General features: G+C 35.7%; 4 non-coding genes across 4 annotated transcripts; all 4 read right to left on the bottom strand.

The window, feature by feature from the left end:
- Positions 1–5475: 5475 nt before the first annotated feature.
- TRNAD-AUC (transfer RNA aspartic acid (anticodon AUC)) lies at positions 5476–5549 on the bottom strand. Its single transcript has one exon. It is a non-coding gene; the product is annotated as a tRNA-Asp (tRNA).
- Positions 5550–7235: 1686 nt separating this feature from the next.
- TRNAI-AAU (transfer RNA isoleucine (anticodon AAU)) lies at positions 7236–7309 on the bottom strand. The gene has a single exon. It is a non-coding gene; the product is annotated as a tRNA-Ile (tRNA).
- Positions 7310–12527: 5218 nt separating this feature from the next.
- Positions 12528–12601, bottom strand: TRNAD-AUC (transfer RNA aspartic acid (anticodon AUC)). The gene has a single exon. It is a non-coding gene; the product is annotated as a tRNA-Asp (tRNA).
- A 1687-nt stretch (positions 12602–14288) lies between these two features.
- On the bottom strand, positions 14289–14362 carry TRNAI-AAU (transfer RNA isoleucine (anticodon AAU)). Its single transcript has one exon. It is a non-coding gene; the product is annotated as a tRNA-Ile (tRNA).
- Positions 14363–19127: the final 4765 nt, after the last annotated feature.

Raw genomic sequence — 19127 nt, 5'->3', positions numbered from 1 at the left:
TTTGGACTTTGAATCCAGTAATCTGATTTCAAATCTTGGTGGGACCTAACTTTGTTCAATTGCCTTAAAGTTGAATTTTAGGATAGCTTATCTATATTTAAACTTTGTATAAATCCCATCATCTTCAGTGGTTTTTTTACTCCAAACTAATTTTGAAGCTGTTTCAAATCAGTTTTCAACTGGAGAGATGTTTGTCAAACATTTGGAAATAGGAAAAGTTGCAATAAGAATGCAGTGATCCATCACTTGTGCTATGGTTTTAAGATATTCTGGTTTTAAGAATTTTCTTCTTCAGTGTGCACTAATGAGAGTAAAGGTCTGTTCTTCTTCTCTTCTTAAAACTTAGTCCCCCATAGTAGATTCAATCACCAAATAAATGTCCTGATTGATTAATTTGCCTTAGCATTTCTTAGATTTGCCATATTGCTATATTTGAGAAAAAGTTTTCTATATATGCCATATAGAGAAATGCTGCATCAGCCAAAGGATGACATTTTTGTTTATTCCTAACATGGATTTAAAAAATCTCTGTTTTGTATGTGTCTATGATGTTCTCTAGCAAGTTTCAAGGGCTGCTAACTGTAGCCAATGTATTTCTCCCACACTTCATGCACTTTTCAGCTGGATAAAATCCCTTCTTGGCATTTCTTGTAGGACAATAACGCCAAGACGGGGATTGAACACATGACCTTGGTGTTATTAGCACTACGCTCTAACCAACTGAGCTAACCGGCCAAACATAAAAGCATCAGCAAACACAAAAATGCCAAATGTACCTAAAACAGGAGAACATTCAGTATTTCAAAGATCAGCAATATTGAGTAGAGGAAGACTCTCTAATAATGGGTTCAATGGTGTAATGGTGAGCTCTTTGGACTTTGAATCCAGTAATCTGATTTCAATTCTTGGTGGGACCTAACTTTGTTCAATTTCCTTAAAGTTGAATTTTAGGATAGCTTATCCTAAATTTAAAAATTCTCTGTTTTGTATGTGTCTATGATGTTCTCTAGCAAGTTTCAAGGGCTGCTAGCTGTAGCCAATTCATTCATCCCACACTTCATGCACTTTTCCGCTGGATAAAATCCCTTCTTGGCATTTCTTGTAGGACAACAATAAAAATCACATCGCCCATATGGGGATCGAACATATGACCTTGGCATTATTAGCACAACGCTCTAACCAACTGATGCTTTTATGTTTGGCCGGTTTGCTCAGCAATATTGAGTAGAGGAAGACTCTCTAATAATGGGTTCCATGGTGTAATGGTGAGCACTTTGGACTTTGAATCCAGTAATCTGATGTCAAATCTTGGTGGGACCTAACTTTGTTCAATTTCCTTAAAGTTGAATTTTAGGATAGCTTATCTATATTTAAACTTTGTATAAATCCCATCATCTTCAGTGGTTTTTTTACTCCAAACTAATTTTGAAGCTGTTTCAAATCAGTTTTCAACTGGAGAGATGTTTGTCAAACATTTGGAAATAGGAAAAGTTGCAATAAGAATGCAGTGATCCATCACTTGTGCTATGGTTTTAAGATATTCTGGTTTTAAGAATTTTCTTCTTCAGTGTGCACTAATGAGAGTAAAGGTCTGTTCTTCTTCTCTTCTTAAAACTTAGTTCCCCATAGTAGATTCAATCACCAAATAAATGTCCTGATTGATTAATTTGCCTTAGCATTTCTTAGATTTGCCATATTGCTATATTTGAGAAAAAGTTTTCTATGTATGCCATATAGAGAAATGCTGCATCAGCCAAAGGATGACATTTTTGTTTATTCCTAACATGGATTTAAAAATTCTCTGTTTTGTATGTGTCTATGATGTTCTCTAGCAAGTTTCAAGGGCTGCTAACTGTAGCCAATGCATTCATCCCACACTTCATGCACTTTGCCGCTGGATAAAATCCCTTCTTGGCATTTCTTGTAGGACAACAATAAAAATCACATGGCCCGTATGGGGATCGAACACATGACCTTGGCATTATTAGCACCACGCTCTAACCAACTGAGCTAACCGGCCAAACATAAAAGCATCAGCAAACACAAAAATGCCAAATGTACCTAAAACAGGAGAACATTCAGTATTTCAAAGATCAGCAATATTGAGTAGAGGAAGACTCTCTAATAATGGGTTCCATGGTGTAATGGTGAGCACTTTGGACTTTGAATCCAGTAATCTGATTTCAAATCTTGGTGGGACCTAACTTTGTTCAATTTCCTTAAAGTTGAATTTTAGGATAGCTTATCTATATTTAAACTTTGTATAAATCCCATCATCTTCAGTGGTTTTTTTACTCCAAACTAATTTTGAAGCTGTTTCAAATCAGTTTTCAACTGGAGAGATGTTTGTCAAACATTTGGAAATAGGAAAAGTTGCAATAAGAATGCAGTGATCCATCACTTGTGCTATGGTTTTAAGATATTCTGGTTTTAAGAATTTTCTTCTTCAGTGTGCACTAATGAGAGTAAAGGTCTGTTCTTCTTCTCGTCTTAAAACTTAGTCCCCCATAGTAGATTCAATCACCAAATAAATGTCCTGATTGATTAATTTGCCTTAGCATTTCTTAGATTTGCCATATTGCTATATTTGAGAAAAAGTTTTCTATGTATGCCATATAGAGAAATACTGCATCAGCCAAAGGATGACATTTTTGTTTATTCCTAACATGGATTTAAAAATTCTCTGTTTTGTATGTGTCTATGATGTTCTCTAGCAAGTTTCAAGGGCTGCTAACTGTAGCCAATGCATTCATCCCACACTTCATGCACTTTGCCGCTGGATAAAATCCCTTCTTGGCATTTCTTGTAGGACAAAAATAAAAAATCACATGGCCCGTATGGGGATCGAACACATGACCTTGACGTTATTAGCACCACGCTCTAACCAACTGAGCTAACCGGCCAAACATAAAAGCATCAGCAAACACAAAAATGCAAAATGTACCTAAAACAGGAGAACATTCAGTATTTCAAAGATCAGCAATATTGAGTAGAGGAAGACTCTCTAATAATGGGTTCCATGGTGTAATGGTGAGCACTTTGGACTTTGAATCCAGTAATCTGATTTCAAATCTTGGTGGGACCTAACTTTGTTCAATTTCCTTAAAGTTGAATTTTAGGATAGCTTATCTATATTTAAACTTTGTATAAATCCCATCATCTTAAGTGGTTTTTTTACTCCAAACTAATTTTGAAGCTGTTTCAAATCAGTTTTCAGCTGGAGAGATGTTTGTCAAACATTTGGAAATAGGAAAAGTTGCAATAAGAATGCAGTGATCCATCACTTGTGCTATGGTTTTAAGATATTCTGGTTTTAAGAATATTCTTCTTCAGTGTGCACTAATGAGAGTAAAGGTCTGTTCTTCTTCTCGTCTTAAAACTTAGTCCCCCATAGTAGATTCAATCACCAAATAAATGTCCTGATTGATTAATTTGCCTTAGCATTTCTTAGATTTGCCATATTGCTATATTTGAGAAAAAGTTTTCTATGTATGCCATATAGAGAAATACTGCATCAGCCAAAGGATGACATTTTTGTTTATTCCTAACATGGATTTAAAAATTCTCTGTTTTGTATGTGTCTATGATGTTCTCTAGCAAGTTTCAAGGGCTGCTAACTGTAGCCAATGCATTCATCCCACACTTCATGCACTTTGCCGCTGGATAAAATCCCTTCTTGGCATTTCTTGTAGGACAAAAATAAAAAATCACATGGCCCGTATGGGGATCGAACACATGACCTTGACGTTATTAGCACCACGCTCTAACCAACTGAGCTAACCGGCCAAACATAAAAGCATCAGCAAACACAAAAATGCAAAATGTACCTAAAACAGGAGAACATTCAATATTTCAAAGATCAGCAATATTGAGTAGAGGAAGACTCTCTAATAATGGGTTCCATGGTGTAATGGTGAGCACTTTGGACTTTGAATCCAGTAATCTGATTTCAAATCTTGGTGGGACCTAACTTTGTTCAATTTCCTTAAAGTTGAATTTTAGGATAGCTTATCTATATTTAAACTTTGTATAAATCCCATCATCTTCAGTGGTTTTTTTACTCCAAACTAATTTTGAAGCTGTTTCAAATCAGTTTTCAACTGGAGAGATGTTTGTCAAACATTTGGAAATAGGAAAAGTTGCAATAAGAATGCAGTGATCCATCACTTGTGCTATGGTTTTAAGATATTCTGGTTTTAAGAATTTTCTTCTTCAGTGTGCACTAATGAGAGTAAAGGTCTGTTCTTCTTCTCGTCTTAAAACTTAGTCCCCCATAGTAGATTCAATCACCAAATAAATGTCCTGATTGATTAATTTGCCTTAGCATTTCTTAGATTTGCCATATTGCTATATTTGAGAAAAAGTTTTCTATGTATGCCATATAGAGAAATGCTGCATCAGCCAAAGGATGACATTTTTGTTTATTCCTAACATGGATTTAAAAATTCTCTGTTTTGTATGTGTCTATGATGTTCTCTAGCAAGTTTCAAGGGCTGCTAACTGTAGCCAATGCATTCATCCCACACTTCATGCACTTTGCCGCTGGATAAAATCCCTTCTTGGCATTTCTTGTAGGACAACAAGAAGAAGCACACGGCCCGTATGGGGATCGAACACATGACCTTGGCGTTATTAGCACCATGCTCTAACCAACTGAGCTAACCGGTAAAACATAAAAGCATCAGCAAACACAAAAATGCCAAATGTACCTAAAACAGGAGAACATTCAGTATTTCAAAGATCAGCAATATTGAGTAGAGGAAGACTCTCTAATTATGGGTTCCATGGTGTAATGGTGAGCACTTTGGACTTTAAATCCAGTAATCTGATTTCAAATCTTGGTGGGACCTAACTTTGTTCTATTTCCTTAAAGTTGAATTTTAGGATAGCTTATCTATATTAAACTTTGTATCAATCCCATCATCTTCAGTGGTTTTTTTACTCCAAACTAATTTTGAAACTGTTTCAAATCAGTTTTCAACTGGAGAGATGTTTGTCAAACATTTGGAAATAGGAAAAGTTGCAATAAGAATGCAGTGATCCATCACTTGTGCTGTGGTTTTAAGATATTCTGGTTTTAAGAATTTTCTTCTTCAGTGTGCACTAATGAGAGTAAAGGTCTGTTCTTCTTCTCGTCTTAAAACTTAGTCCCCCATAGTAGATTCAATCACCAAATAAATGTCCTGATTGATTAATTTGCCTTAGCATTTCTTAGATTTGCCATATTGCTATATTTGAGAAAAAGTTTTCTATGTATGCCATATAGAGAAATGCTGCATCAGCCAAAGGATGACATTTTTGTTTATTCCTAACATGGATTTAAAAATTCTCTGTTTTGTATGTGTCTATGATGTTCTCTAGCAAGTTTCAAGGGCTGCTAACTGTAGCCAATGCATTCATCACACACTTCATGCACTTTGCCGCTGGATAAAATCCCTTCTTGGCATTTCTTATAGGACAACAAGAAAAAGCACATGGCCTGTATGGGGTTCGAACACATGACCTTGGCAATGATAGCACCATGCTCTAACCGTCTGAGCTAACCGGCCAAACATAAAAGCATCAGCAAACACAAAAATGCCAAATGTACCTAAAACAGGAGAACATTCAGTATTTCAAAGATCAGCAATATTGAGTAGAGGAAGACTCTCTAATAATGGGTTCCATGGTGTAATGGTGAGCACTTTGGACTTTGAATCCAGTAATCTGATTTCAAATCTTGGTGGGACCTAACTTTGTTCAATTTCCTTAAAGTTGAATTTTAGGATAGCTTATCTATATTTAAACTTTGTATAAATCCCATCATCTTCAGTGGTTTTTTTACTCCAAACTAATTTTGAAGCTGTTTCAAATCAGTTTTCAACTGGAGAGATGTTTGTCAAACATTTGGAAATAGGAAAAGTTGCAATAAGAATGCAGTGATCCATCACTTGTGCTGTGGTTTTAAGATATTCTGGTTTTAAGAATTTTCTTCTTCAGTGTGCACTAATGAGAGTAAAGGTCTGTTCTTCTTCTCTTCTTAAAACTTAGTCCCCCATAGTAGATTCAATCACCAAATAAATGTCCTGATTGATTAATTTGCCTTAGCATTTCTTAGATTTGCCATATTGCTATATTTGAGAAAAGTTTTCTATGTATGCCATATAGCGAAATGCTGCATCAGCCAAAGGATGACATTTTTGTTTATTCCTAACATGGATTTAAAAATTCTCTGTTTTGTATGTGTCTATGATGTTCTCTAGCAAGTTTCAAGGGCTGCTAACTGTAGCCAATGCATTCATCCCACACTTAATGCACTTTGCCGCTGGATAAAATCCCTTCTTGGCATTTCTTGTAGGACAACAAGAAAAAGCACATGGCCCATATGGGGATCGTACACATGACCTTGGCGTTATTAGCACCACGCTCTAACCAACTGAGCTAACCAGCCAAACATAAAAGCATCAGCAAACACAAAAATGCCAAATGTACCTAAAACAGGAGAACATTCAGTATTTCAAAGATCAGCAATATTGAGTAGAGGAAGACTCTCTATTAATGGGTTCCATGGTGTAATGGTGAGCACTTTGGACTTTGAATCCAGTAATCTGATTTCAAATCTTGGTGGGACCTAACTTTGTTCAATTTCCTTAAAGTTGAATTTTAGGATAGCTTATCTATATTTAAACTTTGTATAAATCCCATCATCTTCAGTGGTTTCTTTACTCCAAACTAATTTTGAAACTGTTTCAAATCAGTTTTCAACTGGAGAGATGTTTGTCAAACATTTGGAAATAGGAAAAGTTGCAATAAGAATGCAATGATCCATCACTTGTGCTATGGTTTAAGATATTCTGGTTTTAAGAATTTTCTTCTTCAGTGTGCACCAATGAGAGTAAAGGTCTGTTCTTCTTCTCGTCTTAAAACTTAGTCCCCCATAGTAGATTCAATCACCAAATAAATGTCCTGATTGATTAATTTGCCTTAGCATTTCTTAGATTTGCCATATTGCTATATTTGAGAAAAAGTTTTCTATGTATGCCATATAGAGAAATGCTGCATCAGCCAAACGATGACATTTTTGTTTATTCCTAACATGGATAAAAATTCTCTGTTTTGTATGTGTCTATGATGTTCTCTAGCAAGTTTCAAAGGCTGCTAACTGTAGCCAATGCATTCATCCCACACTTCATGCACTTTGCCGCTGGATAAAATCCCTTCTTGGCATTTCTTGTAGGACAACAAGAAAAAGCACATGGCCCGTATGGGGATCGAACACATGACCTTGGCGTTATTAGCACCACGCTCTAACCAACTGAGCTAACCGGCCAAACATAAAAACATCTGCAAACTCATAAATGCCAAATGTACCTAAAACAGGAGAACATTCAGTATTTCAAAGATCAGCAATATTGAGTAGAGGAAGACTCTCTAATAATGGGTTCCATGGTGTAATGGTGAGCACTTTGGACTTCGAATCCAGTAATCTGATTTCAAATCTTGGTGGGACCTAACTTTGTTCAATTTCCTTAAAGTTGAATTTTAGGATAGCTTATCTATATTTAAACTTTGTATAAATCCCATCATCTTCAGTGGTTTCTTTACTCCAAACTAATTTTGAAACTGTTTCAAATCAGTTTTCAACTGGAGAGATGTTTGTCAAACATTTGGAAATAGGAAAAGTTGCAATAAGAATGCAATGATCCATCACTTGTGCTATGGTTTTAAGATATTCTGGTTTTAAGAATTTTCTTCTTCAGTGTGCACCAATGAGAGTAAAGGTCTGTTCTTCTTCTCGTCTTAAAACTTAGTCCCCCATAGTAGATTCAATCACCAAATAAATGTCCTGATTGATTAATTTGCCTTAGCATTTCTTAGATTTGCCATATTGCTATATTTGAGAAAAAGTTTTCTATGTATGCCATATAGAGAAATGCTGCATCAGCCAAAGGATGACATTTTTGTTTATTCCTAACATGGATTTAAAAATTCTCTGTTTTGTATGTGTCTATGATGTTCTCTAGCAAGTTTCAAGGGCTGCTAACTGTAGCCAATGCATTCATCCCACACTTCATGCACTTTGCCGCTGGATAAAATCCCTTCTTGGCATTTCTTGTAGGACAACAATAAAAATCACATGGCCCGTATGGGGATCGAACACATGACCTTGGCGTTATTAGCACCGCGCTCTAAACAACAGAGCTAACCGGCCAAACATAAAAGCATCAGCAAACACAAAAATGCCAAATGTACCTAAAACAGGAGAACATTCAGTATTTCAAAGATCAGCAATATTGAGTAGAGGAAGACTCTCTAATAATGGGTTCCATGGTGTAATGGTGAGCACTTTGGACTTTGAATCCAGTAATCTGATTTCAAATCTTGGTGGGACCTAACTTTGTTCAATTTCCTTAAAGTTGAATTTTAGGATAGCTTATCTATATTTAAACTTTGAATAAATCCCATCATCTTCAGTGGTTTCTTTACTCCAAACTAATTTTGAAACTGTTTCAAATCAGTTTTCAACTGGAGAGATGTTTGTCAAACATTTGGAAATAGGAAAAGTTGCAATAAGAATGCAATGATCCATCACTTGTGCTATGGTTTTAAGATATTCTGGTTTTAAGAATTTTCTTCTTCAGTGTGCACCAATGAGAGTAAAGGTCTGTTCTTCTTCTCGTCTTAAAACTTAGTCCCCCATAGTAGATTCAATCACCAAATAAATGTCCTGATTGATTAATTTGCCTTAGCATTTCTTAGATTTGCCATATTGCTATATTTGAGAAAAAGTTTTCTATGTATGCCATATAGAGAAATGCTGCATCAGCCAAAGGATGACATTTTTGTTTATTCCTAACATGGATTTAAAAATTCTCTGTTTTGTATGTGTCTATGATGTTCTCTAGCAAGTTTCAAGGGCTGCTAACTGTAGCCAATGCATTCATCCCACACTTCATGCACTTTGCCGCTGGATAAAATCCCTTCTTGGCATTTCTTGTAGGACAACAATAAAAATCACATGGCCCGTATGGGGATCGAACACATGACCTTGGTGTTATTAGCACCACGCTCTAACCAACTGAGCTAACCGGCCAAACATAAAAGCATCAGCAAACACAAAAATGCCAAATGTACCTAAAACAGGAGAACATTCAGTATTTCAAAGATCAGCAATATTGAGTAGAGGAAGACTCTCTAATAATGGGTTCCATGGTGTAATGGTGAGCACTTTGGACTTTGAATCCAGTAATCTGATTTCAAATCTTGGTGGGACCTAACTTTGTTCAATTTCCTTAAAGTTGAATTTTAGGATAGCTTATCTATATTTAAACTTTGTATAAATCCCATCATCTTCAGTGGTTTTTTTACTCCAAACTAATTTTGAAGCTGTTTCAAATCAGTTTTCAACTGGAGAGATGTTTGTCAAACATTTGGAAATAGGAAAAGTTGCAATAAGAATGCAGTGATCCATCACTTGTGCTATGGTTTTAAGATATTCTGGTTTTAAGAATTTTCTTCTTCAGTGTGCACTAATGAGAGTAAAGGTCTGTTCTTCTTCTCGTCTTAAAACTTAGTCCCCCATAGTAGATTCAATCACCAAATAAATGTCCTGATTGATTAAATTGTCTTAGCATTTCTTAGATTTGCCATATTGCTATATTTGAGAAAAAGTTTTCTATGTATGCCATATAGAGAAATGCTGCATCAGCCAAAGGATGACATTTTTGTTTATTCCTAACATGGATTTAAAAATTCCCTGTTTTGTATGTGTCTATGATGTTCTCTAGCAAGTTTCAAGGGCTGCCAACTGTAGCCAATGCATTCATCCCACACTTCATGCACTTTGCCGCTGGATAAAATCCCTTCTTGGCATTTCTTGTAGGACAACAATAAAATTCACATGGCCCGTATGGGGATCGAACACATGACCTTGGTGTTATTAGCACCATGCTCTAACCAACTGAGCTAACCGGCCAAACATAAAAGCATCAGCAAACACAAAAATGCCAAATGTACCTAAAACAGGAGAACATTCAGTATTTCAAAGATCAGCAATATTGAGTAGAGGAAGACTCTCTAATAATGGGTTCCATGGTGTAATGGTGAGCACTTTGGACTTTGAATCCAGTAATCTGATTTCAAATCTTGGTGGGACCTAACTTTGTTCAATTTCCTTAAAGTTGAATTTTAGGATAGCTTATCTATATTTAAACTTTGTATAAATCCCATCATCTTCAGTGGTTTTTTTACTCCAAACTAATTTTGAAGCTGTTTCAAATCAGTTTTCAACTGGAGAGATGTTTGTCAAACATTTGGAAATAGGAAAAGTTGCAATAAGAATGCAGTGATCCATCACTTGTGCTATGGTTTTAAGATATTCTGGTTTTAAGAATTTTCTTCTTCAGTGTGCACTAATGAGAGTAAAGGTCTGTTCTTCTTCTCGTCTTAAAACTTAGTCCCCCATAGTAGATTCAATCACCAAATAAATGTCCTGATTGATTAATTTGCCTTAGCATTTCTTAGATTTGCCATATTGCTATATTTGAGAAAAAGTTTTCTATGTATGCCATATAGAGAAATGCTGCATCAGCCAAAGGATGACATTTTTGTTTATTCCTAACATGGATTTAAAAATTCTCTGTTTTGTATGTGTCTATGATGTTCTCTAGCAAGTTTCAAGGGCTGCTAACTGTAGCCAATGCATTCATCCCACACTTCATGCACTTTGCCGCTGGATAAAATCCCTTCTTGGCATTTCTTGTAGGACAAAAATAAAAAATCACATGGCCCGTATGGGGATCAAACACATGACCTTGACGTTATTAGCACCACGCTCTAACCAACTGAGCTAACCGGCCAAACATAAAAGCATCAGCAAACACAAAAATGCCAAATGTACCTAAAACAGGAGAACATTCAGTTTTTCAAAGATCAGCAATATTGAGTAGAGGAAGACTCTCTAATAATGGGTTCCATGGTGTAATGGTGAGCACTTTGGACTTTGAATCCAGTAATCTGATTTCAAATCTTGGTGGGACCTAACTTTGTTCAATTTCCTTAAAGTTGAATTTTAGGATAGCTTATCTATATTTAAACTTTGTATAAATCCCATCATCTTCAGTGGTTTTTTTACTCCAAACTAATTTTGAAGCTGTTTCAAATCAGTTTTCAACTGGAGAGATGTTTGTCAAACATTTGGAAATAGGAAAAGTTGCAATAAGAATGCAGTGATCCATCACTTGTGCTATGGTTTTAAGATATTCTGGTTTTAAGAATTTTCTTCTTCAGTGTGCACTAAAGAGAGTAAAGGTCTGTTCTTCTTCTCTTCTTAAAACTTAGTTCCCCATAGTAGATTCAATCACCAAATAAATGTCCTGATTGATTAATTTGCCTTAGCATTTCTTAGATTTGCCATATTGCTATATTTGAGAAAAAGTTTTCAATGTATGCCATATAGAGAAATGCTGCATCAGCCAAAGGATGACATTTTTGTTTATTCCTAACATGGATTTAAAAATTCTCTGTTTTGTATGTGTCTATGATGTTCTCTAGCAAGTTTCAAGGGCTGCTAACTGTAGCCAATGCATTCATCCCACACTTCATGCACTTTGCCGCTGGATAAAATCCCTTCTTGGCATTTCTTGTAGGACAACAAGAAAAAGCACACGGCCCGTATGGGGATCGAACACATGACCTTGGCGTTATTAGCACCATGCTCTAACCAACTGAGCTAACCGGTAAAACATAAAAGCATCAGCAAACACAAAAATGCCAAATGTACCTAAAACAGGAGAACATTCAGTATTTCAAAGATCAGCAATATTGAGTAGAGGAAGACTCTCTAATTATGGGTTCCATGGTGTAATGGTGAGCACTTTGGACTTTAAATCCAGTAATCTGATTTCAAATCTTGGTGGGACCTAACTTTGTTCTATTTCCTTAAAGTTGAATTTTAGGATAGCTTATCTATATTAAACTTTGTATCAATCCCATCATCTTCAGTGGTTTTTTTACTCCAAACTAATTTTGAAGCTGTTTCAAATCAGTTTTCAACTGGAGAGATGTTTGTCAAACATTTGGAAATAGGAAAAGTTGCAATAAGAATGCAGTGATCCATCACTTGTGCTATGGTTTTAAGATATTCTGGTTTTAAGAATTTTCTTCTTCAGTGTGCACTAATGAGAGTAAAGGTCTGTTCTTCTTCTCGTCTTAAAACTTAGTCCCCCATAGTAGATTCAATCACCAAATAAATGTCCTGATTGATTAATTTGCCTTAGCATTTCTTAGATTTGCCATATTGCTATATTTGAGAAAAAGTTTTCTATGTATGCCATATAGAGAAATGCTGCATCAGCCAAAGGATGACATTTTTGTTTATTCCTAACATGGATTTAAAAATTCTCTGTTTTGTATGTGTCTATGATGTTCTCTAGCAAGTTTCAAGGGCTGCTAACTGTAGCCAATGCATTCATCACACACTTCATGCACTTTGCCGCTGGATAAAATCCCTTCTTGGCATTTCTTATAGGACAACAAGAAAAAGCACATGGCCTGTATGGGGTTCGAACACATGACCTTGGCAATGATAGCACCATGCTCTAACCGTCTGAGCTAACCAGCCAAACATAAAAGCATCAGCAAACACAAAAATGCCAAATGTACCTAAAACAGGAGAACATTCAGTATTTCAAAGATCAGCAATATTGAGTAGAGGAAGACTCTCTAATAATGGGTTCCATGGTGTAATGGTGAGCACTTTGGACTTTGAATCCAGTAATCTGATTTCAAATCTTGGTGGGACCTAACTTTGTTCAATTTCCTTAAAGTTGAATTTTAGGATAGCTTATCTATATTTAAACTTTGTATAAATCCCATCATCTTCAGTGGTTTTTTTACTCCAAACTAATTTTGAAGCTGTTTCAAATCAGTTTTCAACTGGAGAGATGTTTGTCAAACATTTGGAAATAGGAAAAGTTGCAATAAGAATGCAGTGATCCATCACTTGTGCTGTGGTTTTAAGATATTCTGGTTTTAAGAATTTTCTTCTTCAGTGTGCACTAATGAGAGTAAAGGTCTGTTCTTCTTCTCTTCTTAAAACTTAGTCCCCCATAGTAGATTCAATCACCAAATAAATGCCCTGATTGATTAATTTGCCTTAGCATTTCTTAGATTTGCCATATTGCTATATTTGAGAAAAGTTTTCTATGTATGCCATATAGCGAAATGCTGCATCAGCCAAAGGATGACATTTTTGTTTATTCCTAACATGGATTTAAAAATTCTCTGTTTTGTATGTGTCTATGATGTTCTCTAGCAAGTTTCAAGGGCTGCTAACTGTAGCCAATGCATTCATCCCACACTTAATGCACTTTGCCGCTGGATAAAATCCCTTCTTGGCATTTCTTGTAGGACAACAAGAAAAAGCACATGGCCCATATGGGGATCGTACACATGACCTTGGCGTTATTAGCACCACGCTCTAACCAACTGAGCTAACCAGCCAAACATAAAAGCATCAGCAAACACAAAAATGCCAAATGTACCTAAAACAGGAGAACATTCAGTATTTCAAAGATCAGCAATATTGAGTAGAGGAAGACTCTCTATTAATGGGTTCCATGGTGTAATGGTGAGCACTTTGGACTTTGAATCCAGTAATCTGATTTCAAATCTTGGTGGGACCTAACTTTGTTCAATTTCCTTAAAGTTGAATTTTAGGATAGCTTATCTATATTTAAACTTTGTATAAATCCCATCATCTTCAGTGGTTTCTTTACTCCAAACTAATTTTGAAACTGTTTCAAATCAGTTTTCAACTGGAGAGATGTTTGTCAAACATTTGGAAATAGGAAAAGTTGCAATAAGAATGCAATGATCCATCACTTGTGCTATGGTTTTAAGATATTCTGGTTTTAAGAATTTTCTTCTTCAGTGTGCACCAATGAGAGTAAAGGTCTGTTCTTCTTCTCGTCTTAAAACTTAGTCCCCCATAGTAGATTCAATCACCAAATAAATGTCCTGATTGATTAATTTGCCTTAGCATTTCTTAGATTTGCCATATTGCTATATTTGAGAAAAAGTTTTCTATGTATGCCATATAGAGAAATGCTGCATCAGCCAAACGATGACATTTTTGTTTATTCCTAACATGGATAAAAATTCTCTGTTTTGTATGTGTCTATGATGTTCTCTAGCAAGTTTCAAAGGCTGCTAACTGTAGCCAATGCATTCATCCCACACTTCATGCACTTTGCCGCTGGATAAAATCCCTTCTTGGCATTTCTTGTAGGACAACAAGAAAAAGCACATGGCCCGTATGGGGATCGAACACATGACCTTGGCGTTATTAGCACCACGCTCTAACCAACTGAGCTAACCGGCCAAACATAAAAACATCTGCAAACTCATAAATGCCAAATGTACCTAAAACAGGAGAACATTCAGTATTTCAAAGATCAGCAATATTGAGTAGAGGAAGACTCTCTAATAATGGGTTCCATGGTGTAATGGTGAGCACTTTGGACTTTGAATCCAGTAATCTGATTTCAAATCTTGGTGGGACCTAACTTTGTTCAATTTCCTTAAAGTTGAATTTTAGGATAGCTTATCTATATTTAAACTTTGAATAAATCCCATCATCTTCAGTGGTTTCTTTACTCCAAACTAATTTTGAAACTGTTTCAAATCAGTTTTCAACTGGAGAGATGTTTGTCAAACATTTGGAAATAGGAAAAGTTGCAATAAGAATGCAATGATCCATCACTTGTGCTATGGTTTTAAGATATTCTGGTTTTAAGAATTTTCTTCTTCAGTGTGCACCAATGAGAGTAAAGGTCTGTTCTTCTTCTCGTCTTAAAACTTAGTCCCCCATAGTAGATTCAATCACCAAATAAATGTCCTGATTGATTAATTTGCCTTAGCATTTCTTAGATTTGCCATATTGCTATATTTGAGAAAAAGTTTTCTATGTATGCCATATAGAGAAATGCTGCATCAGCCAAAGGATGACATTTTTGTTTATTCCTAACATGGATTTAAAAATTCTCTGTTTTGTATGTGTCTATGATGTTCTCTAGCAAGTTTCAAGGGCTGCTAACTGTAGCCAATGCATTCATCCCACACTTCATGCACTTTGCCGCTGGATAAAATCCCTTCTTGGCATTTCTTGTAGGACAACAATAAAAATCACATGGCCCGTATGGGGATCGAACACATGACCTTGGTGTTATTAGCACCACGCTCTAACCAACTGAGCTAACCGGCCAAACATAAAAGCATCAGCAAACACAAAAATGCCAAATGTACCTAAAACAGGAGAACATTCAGTATTTCAAAGATCAGCAATATTGAGTAGAGGAAGACTCTCTAATAATGGGTTCCATGGTGTAATGGTGAGCACTTTGGACTTTGAATCCAGTAATCTGATTTCAAATCTTGGTGGGACCTAACTTTGTTCAATTTCCTTAAAGTTGAATTTTAGGATAGCTTATCTATATTTAAACTTTGTATAAATCCCATCATCTTCAGTGGTTTTTTTACTCCAAACTAATTTTGAAGCTGTTTCAAATCAGTTTTCAACTGGAGAGATGTTTGTCAAACATTTGGAAATAGGAAAAGTTGCAATAAGAATGCAGTGATCCATCACTTGTGCTATGGTTTTAAGATATTCTGGTTTTAAGAATTTTCTTCTTCAGTGTGCACTAATGAGAGTAAAGGTCTGTTCTTCTTCTCGTCTTAAAACTTAGTCCCCCATAGTAGATTCAATCACCAAATAAATGTCCTGATTGATTAAATTGTCTTAGCATTTCTTAGATTTGCCATATTGCTATATTTGAGAAAAAGTTTTCTATGTATGCCATATAGAGAAATGCTGCATCAGCCAAAGGATGACATTTTTGTTTATTCCTAACATGGATTTAAAAATTCCCTGTTTTGTATGTGTCTATGATGTTCTCTAGCAAGTTTCAAGGGCTGCTAACTGTAGCCAATGCATTCATCCCACACTTCATGCACTTTGCCGCTGGATAAAATCCCTTCTTGGCATTTCTTGTAGGACAACAATAAAATTCACATGGCCCGTATGGGGATCGAACACATGACCTTGGTGTTATTAGCACCACGCTCTAACCAACTGAGCTAACCGGCCAAACATAAAAGCATCAGCAAACACAAAAATGCCAAATGTACCTAAAACAGGAGAACATTCAGTATTTCAAAGATCAGCAATATTGAGTAGAGGAAGACTCTCTAATAATGGGTTCCATGGTGTAATGGTGAGCACTTTGGACTTTGAATCCAGTAATCTGATTTCAAATCTTGGTGGGACCTAACTTTGTTCAATTTCCTTAAAGTTGAATTTTAGGATAGCTTATCTATATTTAAACTTTGTATAAATCCCATCATCTTCAGTGGTTTTTTTACTCCAAACTAATTTTGAAGCTGTTTCAAATCAGTTTTCAACTGGAGAGATGTTTGTCAAACATTTGGAAATAGGAAAAGTTGCAATAAGAATGCAGTGATCCATCACTTGTGCTATGGTTTTAAGATATTCTGGTTTTAAGAATTTTCTTCTTCAGTGTGCACTAATGAGAGTAAAGGTCTGTTCTTCTTCTCGTCTTAAAACTTAGTCCCCCATAGTAGATTCAATCACCAAATAAATGTCCTGATTGATTAATTTGCCTTAGCATTTCTTAGATTTGCCATATTGCTATATTTGAGAAAAAGTTTTCTATGTATGCCATATAGAGAAATGCTGCATCAGCCAAAGGATGACATTTTTGTTTATTCCTAACATGGATTTAAAAATTCTCTGTTTTGTATGTGTCTATGATGTTCTCTAGCAAGTTTCAAGGGCTGCTAACTGTAGCCAATGCATTCATCCCACACTTCATGCACTTTGCCGCTGGATAAAATCCCTTCTTGGCATTTCTTGTAGGACAAAAATAAAAAATCACATGGCCCGTATGGGGATCAAACACATGACCTTGACGTTATTAGCACCACGCTCTAACCAACTGAGCTAACCGGCCAAACATAAAAGCATCAGCAAACACAAAAATGCAAAATGTACCTAAAACAGGAGAACATTCAGTATTTCAAAGATCAGCAATATTGAGTAGAGGAAGACTCTCTAATAATGGGTTCCATGGTGTAATGGTGAGCACTTTGGACTTTGAATCCAGTAATCTGATTTCAAATCTTGGTGGGACCTAACTTTGTTCAATTTCCTTAAAGTTGAATTTTAGGATAGCTTATCTATATTTAAACTTTGTATAAATCCCATCATCTTAAGTGGTTTTTTTACTCCAAACTAATTTTGAAACTGTTTCAAATCAGTTTTCAACTGGAGAGATGTTTGTCAAACATTTGGAAATAGGAAAAGTTGCAATAAGAATGCAGTGATCCATCACTTGTGCTGTGGTTTTAAGATATTCTGGTTTTAAGAATTTTCTTCTTCAGTGTGCACTAATGAGAGTAAAGGTCTGTTCTTCTTCTCTTCTTAAAACTTAGTCCCCCATAGTAGATTCAATCACCAAATAAATGTCCTGATTGATTAATTTGCCTTAGCATTTCTTAGATTTGCCATATTGCTATATTTGAGAAAAAGTTTTCTATGTATGCCATATAGAGAAATGCTGCATCAGCCAAAGGATGACATTTTTGTTTAGTCCTAACATGGATTTAAAAATTCTCTGTTTTGTATGTGTCTATGATGTTCTCTAGCAAGTTTCAAGGGCTGCTAACTGTAGCCAATGCATTCATCCCACACTTCATGCACTTTGCCGCTGGATAAAATCCCTTCTTGGCATTTCTTGTAGGACAAAAATAAAAAATCACATGGCCCGTATGGGGATCAAACACATGACCTTGACGTTATTAGCACCACGCTCTAACCAACTGAGCTAACCGGCCAAACATAAAAGCATCAGCAAACACAAAAATGCAAAATGTACCTAAAACAGGAGAACATTCAGTATTTCAAAGATCAGCAATATTGAGTAGAGGAAGACTCTCTAATAATGGGTTCCATGGTGTAATGATGAGCACTTTGGACTTTGAATCCAGTAATCTGATTTCAAATCTTGGTGGGACCTAACTTTGTTCAATTTCCTTAAAGTTGAATTTTAGGATAGCTTATCTATATTTAAACTTTGTATAAATCCCATCATCTTCAGTGGTTTTTTTACTCCAAACTAATTTTGAAGCTGTTTCAAATCAGTTTTCAACTGGAGAGATGTTTGTCAAACATTTGGAAATAGGAAAAGTTGCAATAAGAATGCAGTGATCCATCACTTGTGCTATGGTTTTAAGATATTCTGGTTTTAAGAATTTTCTTCTTCAGTGTGCACTAATGAGAGTAAAGGTCTGTTCTTCTTCTCGTCTTAAAACTTAGTCCCCCATAGTAGATTCAATCACCAAATAAATGTCCTGATTGATTAATTTGCCTTAGCATTTCTTAGATTTGCCATATTGCTATATTTGAGAAAAAGTTTTCTATGTATGCCATATAGAGAAATGCTGCATCAGCCAAAGGATGACATTTTTGTTTATTCCTAACATGGATTTAAAAATTCTCTGTTTTGTATGTGTCTATGATGTTCTCTAGCAAGTTTCAAGGGCTGCTAACTGTAGCCAATGCATTCATCCCACACTTCATGCACTTTGCCGCTGGATAAAATCCCTTCTTGGCATTTCTTGTAGGACAAAAATAAAAAATCACATGGCCCGTATGGGGATCAAACACATGACCTTGACATTATTAGCACCACGCTCTAACCAACTGAGCTAACCGGCCAAACATAAAAGCATCAGCAAACACAAAAATGCAAAATGTACCTAAAACAGGAGAACATTCAGTATTTCAAAGATCAGCAATATTGAGTAGAGGAAGACTCTCTAATAATGGGTTCCATGGTGTAATGGTGAGCACTTTGGACTTTGAATCCAGTAATCTGATTTCAAATCTTGGTGGGACCTAACTTTGTTCAATTTCCTTAAAGTTGAATTTTAGGATAGCTTATCTATATTTAAACTTTGTATAAATCCCATCATCTTAAGTGGTTTTTTTACTCCAAACTAATTTTGAAACTGTTTCAAATCAGTTTTCAACTGGAGAGATGTTTGTCAAACATTTGGAAATAGGAAAA

Source organism: Taudactylus pleione, unplaced genomic scaffold (assembly GCF_031769625.1).
Source record: "Taudactylus pleione unplaced genomic scaffold, aTauple2 ptg000085l, whole genome shotgun sequence".
Classification (NCBI taxonomy): Eukaryota; Metazoa; Chordata; class Amphibia; order Anura; family Myobatrachidae; genus Taudactylus; species Taudactylus pleione.
This window is presented reverse-complemented; position numbering and strand designations above follow the sequence as displayed.